This window comes from Oncorhynchus keta, unplaced genomic scaffold (genome assembly GCF_023373465.1).
Source record: "Oncorhynchus keta strain PuntledgeMale-10-30-2019 unplaced genomic scaffold, Oket_V2 Un_contig_16364_pilon_pilon, whole genome shotgun sequence".
Taxonomy (NCBI): domain Eukaryota; kingdom Metazoa; phylum Chordata; class Actinopteri; order Salmoniformes; family Salmonidae; genus Oncorhynchus; species Oncorhynchus keta.
This window is the reverse complement of record NW_026279865.1, coordinates 32,284-40,331: the sequence shown is the minus strand read 5'-3', so window position 1 is coordinate 40,331 and position 8,048 is coordinate 32,284. Positions and strand designations below refer to the sequence as shown.

General features: G+C 41.5%; 1 long non-coding RNA gene across 4 annotated transcripts; it reads left to right on the top strand.

The window, feature by feature from the left end:
- The first annotated feature begins 1,154 nt into the window (after window positions 1-1,154).
- Window positions 1,155-6,499, top strand: LOC127919329 (uncharacterized). Of its 4 annotated transcripts, XR_008102563.1 has the most exons (8): window positions 1,155-1,595; window positions 1,662-1,971; window positions 2,416-2,701; window positions 2,812-2,856; window positions 3,706-3,771; window positions 4,684-4,816; window positions 4,906-5,385; window positions 6,152-6,499. It is a non-coding gene; the product is annotated as an uncharacterized LOC127919329 (long non-coding RNA). The 4 variants fall into 4 exon arrangements; XR_008102564.1 differs by lacking the exon at window positions 3,706-3,771 and having other exon boundaries at window positions 1,662-1,728; window positions 1,839-1,927; window positions 2,416-2,834; window positions 4,706-4,816; XR_008102566.1 differs by lacking the exon at window positions 3,706-3,771 and having other exon boundaries at window positions 1,883-1,927; window positions 2,416-2,834; window positions 4,706-4,816.
- The last annotated feature ends 1,549 nt before the right edge of the window (window positions 6,500-8,048 follow it).

Here is an 8,048-nt window from a genome sequence, read left to right as displayed (position 1 = left end):
CCTTCCTTCCTTCTCTTCTCTCTCTCTCTCTCTCTCTCTCTCTCTCTCTCTCTCTCTCTCTCTCTCTCTCTCTCTCTCTCTCTCTCTCTCTCTCTCTCTCTCTCTCTCTCTCTCTCTCTCTCTCTCTCTCTCTCTCTCTCTCTCTCTCTCTCTCTCTCTCTCTCTCTCTCTCTCTCTCTCTCTATTAGCATGGGAAACATATGTTAACATTACGTTGCCAAAGCAAGTGAGGTAGATAATAAACAAAAGTGAAATATACTATAAAAATGAACAGTAAACATGACACTCACAGAAGTTCCAACAGAATAAAGACATTGTCAAATGTCTCTCTCTCAATTTAAAGGGATTTATTGGTCAACAAATGTTTACATCACCAAAGCAAGTGAAATAGATCATGAACAAAGGTGAAATAAACTATGAAAAATTAACCCTGTGGTGTTTTACCTAATATATATATATATATGTAGGGGGAGTTGATCAAAATTGGATTTGTTTTAAAATTCTTTGTGGATCTGTGAGGTCTGAGGGAAATATGTGTCTCTAATATGGTCCTACGTTTGGCAGGAGGTTAAATAGCAAATAGCATTCTAGTTTGCTGTGTTTTTTTGTTAATTCTTTCCAATGTGTCAAGTAATTATCTTTTTGTTTTCTCATGATTTGATCTGGTCGAATTGTGCTGCTGTCCTCAGGTTCTGTGGGGTCTGTTTGTGTTTGTGAACAGAGCCCCAGGACCAGCTTGCTTAGGGGACTCTTCTCCAGGTTCATCTCTCTGTTTGTGATGGCTTTGTTATGGAAGGTTTGGGAATCGCTTCCTTTTAGGTGGTTGTAGAATTTAACGGCTCTTTTCTAGATTTTGATAATTAGTGGGTATCGGCCTAATTCTGCTCTGCATGCATTATTTGGTGTTCTACGTTGTACACGGAGGATATTTTTGCAGAATTCTGTATGCAGAGTCTCAATTTGGTGTTTGTCCCATTTAGTCAATTCTTGGTTGGTGAGCGGACCCCAGACCTCACAACCATAAAGGTCAATGGGTTCTATAAATGTAAGAAGTATTTTTAGCCAGATCCTAATTGGTATGTTGAATTTCATGTTCCTTTTGATGGCATAGAATCCCCTTCTTGCCTTGTCTCTCAGATCGTTCAGCTTTGTGGAAGTTACCTGATGTTTATGCCGAGGTGTGTCTGTGCTGTCAGATGTAACTGTGGACCCTGGTCAGATATAACAGTCGACCCTGGTCAGATATAACTGTGGACCCTGGTCAGATATAACAGTGGACCCTGGTCAGATATAACTGTGGACCCTGGTCAGATATAACTGTGATGGAGGTCAGATATAACAGTCGACCCTGGTCAGATATAACAGTGGACCCTGGTCAGATATAACTGTGATGGAGGTCAGATATAACAGTGATGGAGGTCAGATATAACAGTGATGGAGGTCAGATATAACAGTGATGGAGGTCAGATATAACAGTGATGGAGGTCAGATATAACAGTGATGGAGGTCAGATATAACAGTGATGGAGGTCAGATATAACAGTGATGGAGGTCAGATATAACAGTGATGGAGGTCAGATATAACAGTGGACCCTGGTCAGATATAACAGTGATGGAGGTCAGATATAACAGTGATGGAGGTCAGATATAACAGTGATGGAGGTCAGATATACCAGTGGACCCTGGTCAGATATAACAGTGATGGAGGTCAGATATAACAGTGATGGAGGTCAGATATAACTGTGATGGAGGTCAGATATAACAGTGATGGAGGTCAGATATAACAGTGATGGAGGTCAGATATAACAGTGATGGAGGTCAGATATAACAGTGATGGAGGTCAGATATAACAGTGATGGAGGTCAGATATAACAGTGATGGAGGTCAGATATACCAGTGGACCCTGGTCAGATATAACAGTGATGGAGGTCAGATATAACAGTGATGGAGGTCAGATATAACAGTGATGGAGGTCAGATATAACAGTGATGGAGGTCAGATATAACAGTGATGGAGGTCAGATATACCAGTGGACCCTGGTCAGATATAACTGTGATGGAGGTCAGATATAACAGTGATGGAGGTCAGATATAACAGTGATGGAGGTCAGATATAACAGTGATGGAGGTCAGATATAACAGTGATGGAGGTCAGATATAACAGTGATGGAGGTCAGATATAACAGTGATGGAGGTCAGATATAACAGTGATGGAGGTCAGATATAACAGTGATGGAGGTCAGATATAACAGTGGACCCTGGTCAGATATAACAGTGATGGAGGTCAGATATAACAGTGGACCCTGGTCAGATATAACAGTGATGGAGGTCAGATATAACAGTGGACCCTGGTCAGATATAACAGTGATGGAGGTCAGATATAACAGTGATGGAGGTCAGATATAACAGTGATGGAGGTCAGATATAACCGTGATGGAGGTCAGATATAACAGTGATGGAGGTCAGATATAACAGTGATGGAGGTCAGATATAACAGTGATGGAGGTCAGATATAACAGTGATGGAGGTCAGATATAACAGTGATGGAGGTCAGATATAACAGTGATGGAGGTCAGATATAACAGTGATGGAGGTCAGATATAACCGTGATGGAGGTCAGATATAACAGTGATGGAGGTCAGATATAACAGTGATGGAGGTCAGATATAACAGTGATGGAGGTCAGATATAACCGTGATGGAGGTCAGATATAACAGTGATGGAGGTCAGATATAACAGTGATGGAGGTCAGATATAACAGTGATGGAGGTCAGATATAACAGTGATGGAGGTCAGATATAACAGTGATGGAGGTCAGATATACCAGTGGACCCTGGTCAGATATAACTGTGATGGAGGTCAGATATACCAGTGGACCCTGGTCAGATATAACAGTGATGGAGGTCAGATATAACAGTGGACCCTGGTCAGATATAACAGTGATGGAGGTCAGATATAACAGTGATGGAGGTCAGATATAACAGTGATGGAGGTCAGATATAACAGTGATGGAGGTCAGATATAACTGGTCAGATATAACAGTGATGGAGGTCAGATATAACAGTGTTGGAGGTCAGATATAACAGTGATGGAGGTCAGATATAACAGTGATGGAGGTCAGATATAACAGTGATGGAGGTCAGATATAACAGTGGACCCTGGTCAGATATAACAGTGATGGAGGTCAACAGTGATGAGGTCAGATATAACAGTGATGGAGGTCAGATATAACAGTGATGGAGGTCAGATATAACAGTGATGGAGGTCAGATATAACAGTGATGAGGTCAGATATAACAGTGGATGGAGGTCAGATATAACAGTGATGGAGGTCAGATATAACAGTGATGGAGGTCAGATATAACAGTGATGGAGGTCAGATATAACAGTGGACCCTGGTCAGATATAACAGTGATGATGAGGTCAGATATAACAGTGATGGAGGTCAGATATAACAGTGATGGAGGTCAGATATAACAGTGATGGAGGTCAGATATAACAGTGATGGAGGTCAGATATAACAGTGATGGAGGTCAGATATAACAGTGATGGAGGTCAGATATAACAGTGATGGAGGTCAGATATAACAGTGATGGAGGTCAGATATAACAGTGATGGAGGTCAGATATAACAGTGATGGAGGTCAGATATAACAGTGATGGAGGTCAGATATAACAGTGATGGAGGTCAGATATAACAGTGATGGAGGTCAGATATAACAGTGATGGAGGTCAGATATAACAGTGATGGAGGTCAGATATAACCGTGATGGAGGTCAGATATAACAGTGATGGAGGTCAGATATAACCGTGATGGAGGTCAGATATAACAGTGGACCCTGGTCAGATATAACAGTGATGGAGGTCAGATATAACAGTGATGGAGGTCAGATATAACAGTGATGGAGGTCAGATATAACAGTGATGGAGGTCAGATATAACAGTGATGGAGGTCAGATATAACAGTGGACCCTGGTCAGATATAACAGTGGACCCTGGTCAGATATAACAGTGATGGAGGTCAGATATAACAGTGATGGAGGTCAGATATAACAGTGATGGAGGTCAGATATAACAGTGATGGAGGTCAGATATAACAGTGATGGAGGTCAGATATAACAGTGATGGAGGTCAGATATAACAGTGGACCCTGGTCAGATATAACAGTGATGGAGGTCAGATATAACAGTGATGGAGGTCAGATATAACAGTGATCGAGGTCAGATATAACAGTGATGGAGGTCAGATATAACAGTGGACCCTGGTCAGATATAACAGTGGACCCTGGTCAGATATAACAGTGATGGAGGTCAGATATAACAGTGGACCCTGGTCAGATATAACAGTGATGGAGGTCAGATATAACAGTCGACCCTGGTCAGATATAACTGTGATGGAGGTCAGATATAACAGTGGACCCTGGTCAGATATAACAGTGATGGAGGTCAGATATAACAGTGATGGAGGTCAGATATAACAGTGATGGAGGTCAGATATAACAGTGATGGAGGTCAGATATAACAGTGATGGAGGTCAGATATAACAGTGGACCATGGTCAGATATAACAGTGATGGAGGTCAGATATAACAGTGATGGAGGTCAGATATAACAGTGATGGAGGTCAGATATAACAGTGATGGAGGTCAGATATAACAGTGATGGAGGTCAGATATAACAGTGATGGAGGTCAGATATAACCGTGATGGAGGTCAGATATAACAGTGATGGAGGTCAGATATAACAGTGATGGAGGTCAGATATAACAGTGATGGAGGTCAGATATACCAGTGGACCCTGGTCAGATATAACAGTGATGGAGGTCAGATATAACAGTGATGGAGGTCAGATATAACAGTGATGGAGGTCAGATATAACAGTCGACCCTGGTCAGATATAACAGTGATGGAGGTCAGATATAACAGTGATGAGGTCAGATATAACCGTGATGGAGGTCAGATATAACAGTGATGGAGGTCAGATATAACAGTGATGGAGGTCAGATATAACAGTGATGGAGGTCAGATATAACAGTGATGGAGGTCAGATATAACAGTGATGGAGGTCAGATATAACAGTGATGAGGTCAGATATAACCGTGATGGAGGTCAGATATAACAGTGATGGAGGTCAGATATAACAGTGATGGAGGTCAGATATAACAGTGATGAGGTCAGATATAACCGTGATGGAGGTCAGATATAACAGTGATGGAGGTCAGATATAACAGTGATGGAGGTCAGATATAACAGTGATGAGGTCAGATATAACAGTGATGGAGGTCAGATATAACCGTGATGGAGGTCAGATATAACAGTGATGGAGGTCAGATATAACCGTGATGGAGGTCAGATATAACAGTGATGGAGGTCAGATATAACAGTGATGGAGGTCAGATATAACCGTGATGGAGGTCAGATATAACAGTGGACCCTGGTCAGATATAACAGTGATGGAGGTCAGATATAACAGTGATGGAGGTCAGATATAACAGTGATGGAGATAGGTCAGATATAACAGTGATGGAGGTGGAGGTCAGATATAACAGTGATGGAGGTCAGATATAACAGTGGACCCTGGTCAGATATAACAGTGGACCCTGGTCAGATATAACAGTGATGGAGGTCAGATATAACAGTGATGGAGGTCAGATATAACAGTGATGGAGGTCAGATATAACAGTGATGGAGGTCAGATATAACAGTGATGGAGGTCAGATATAACAGTGATGGAGGTCAGATATAACAGTGGACCCTGGTCAGATATAACAGTGATGGAGGTCAGATATAACAGTGATGGAGGTCAGATATAACAGTGATGGAGGTCAGATATAACAGTGATGGAGGTCAGATATAACAGTGGACCCTGGTCAGATATAACAGTGATGGAGGTCAGATATAACAGTGATGGAGGTCAGATATAACAGTGGACCCTGGTCAGATATAACAGTGATGGAGGTCAGATATAACAGTGGACCCTGGTCAGATATAACTGTGATGGAGGTCAGATATAACAGTGGACCCTGGTCAGATATAACAGTGATGGAGGTCAGATATAACAGTGATGGAGGTCAGATATAACAGTGATGGAGGTCAGATATAACAGTGATGGAGGTCAGATATAACAGTGGACCCTGGTCAGATATAACAGTGATGAGGTCAGATATAACAGTGATGGAGGTCAGATATAACAGTGATGGAGGTCAGATATAACAGTGATGGAGGTCAGATATAACAGTGATGGAGGTCAGATATAACAGTGATGGAGGTCAGATATAACAGTGATGGAGGTCAGATATAACAGTGATGGAGGTCAGATATAACAGTGATGGAGGTCAGATATAACCGTGATGGAGGTCAGATATAACAGTGATGGAGGTCAGATATAACAGTGATGGAGGTCAGATATAACAGTGATGGAGGTCAGATATAACAGTGGACCCTGGTCAGATATAACAGTGATGGAGGTCAGATATAACAGTGATGGAGGTCAGATATAACAGTGATGGAGGTGGAGGTCAGATATACCAGTGGACCCTGGTCAGATATAACAGTGATGGAGGTCAGATATAACAGTGATGGAGGTCAGATATAACCGTGATGGAGGTCATAACATATAACAGTGATGGAGGTCAGATATAACAGTGATGGAGGTCAGATATAACAGTGATGAGGTCAGATATAACAGTGATGGAGGTCAGATATAACAGTGATGGAGGTCAGATATAACAGTGATGAGGTCAGATATAACCGTGATGGAGGTCAGATATAACAGTGATGGAGGTCAGATATAACAGTGATGGAGGTCAGATATAACAGTGATGAGGTCAGATATAACCGTGATGGAGGTCAGATATAACAGTGATGGAGGTCAGATATAACAGTGATGGAGGTCAGATATAACAGTGATGAGGTCAGATATAATAGTGATGGAGGTCAGATATAACAGTGATGGAGGTCAGATATAACAGTGATGGAGGTCAGATATAACAGTGTTGGAGGTCAGATATAACAGTGATGGAGGTCAGATATAACAGTGATGGAGGTCAGATATAACAGTGATGGAGGTCAGATATAACAGTGATGGAGGTCAGATATAACAGTGATGGAGGTCAGATATAACAGTGATGGAGGTCAGCGATAAATCAGCTTCACGTTGATTTTTTGATGAACAGCAGATAGCATCTCAACTTGAATCGGGATCTGCTCATTTTTAAAGGATTTCACAAGATGGATTGAGGCAGAATAAAAACGAGGAAATTAAATGCACACACACACACACACACTCAGTCACTCGTTTTTTCACACACACTCAGCTGTTCTCTCAGATAAATCCAAACATTATGTTTCGTTAACGTGGGACGCTGTAAGTTCCAGGAAGGTTGATAGGAAAGAACACGCTCTGCTCTCTGTTCCCCAGGACATAAATCTCTACTTCTGCAACTTTACATCAACATGACTTGGAAATATTGAGATAAACAAAGGGAGAAAATAGAGAAGGAGAGAAACAAAGGGAGAAAATAGAGAAGAAGAAGGAGAGAAACAAAGGGAGAAAATAGAGGAGAAGAAGGAGAGAAACAAAGGGAGAAAATAGAGAAGAAGAAGGAGAGAAACAAAGGGAGAAAATAGAGAAGAAGAAGGAGAGAAACAAAGGGAGAAAATAGAGAAGAAGAAGGAGAGAAACAAAGGGAGAAAATAGAGAAGGAGAGAAACAAAGGGAGAAAATAGAGGAGAAGAAGGAGAGAAACAAAGGGAGAAAATAGAGAAGAAGAAGGAGAGAAACAAAGGAGAAAATAGAGGAGAAGAAGGAGAGAAACAAAGGAGAAAATAGAGGAGAAGAAGGAGAGAAACAAAGGGAGAAAATAGAGAAGAAGAAGAAGAGAGAAACAAAGGGAGAAAATAGAGGAGAAGAAGGAGAGAAACAAAGGGAGAAAATAGAGGAGAAGAAGGAGAGAAACAAAGGGAGAAAATAGAGGAGAAGAAGGAGAGAAACAAAGGGAGAAAATAGAGGAGAAGAAGGAGAGAAACAAAGGGAGAAAATAGAGGAGAAGAAGG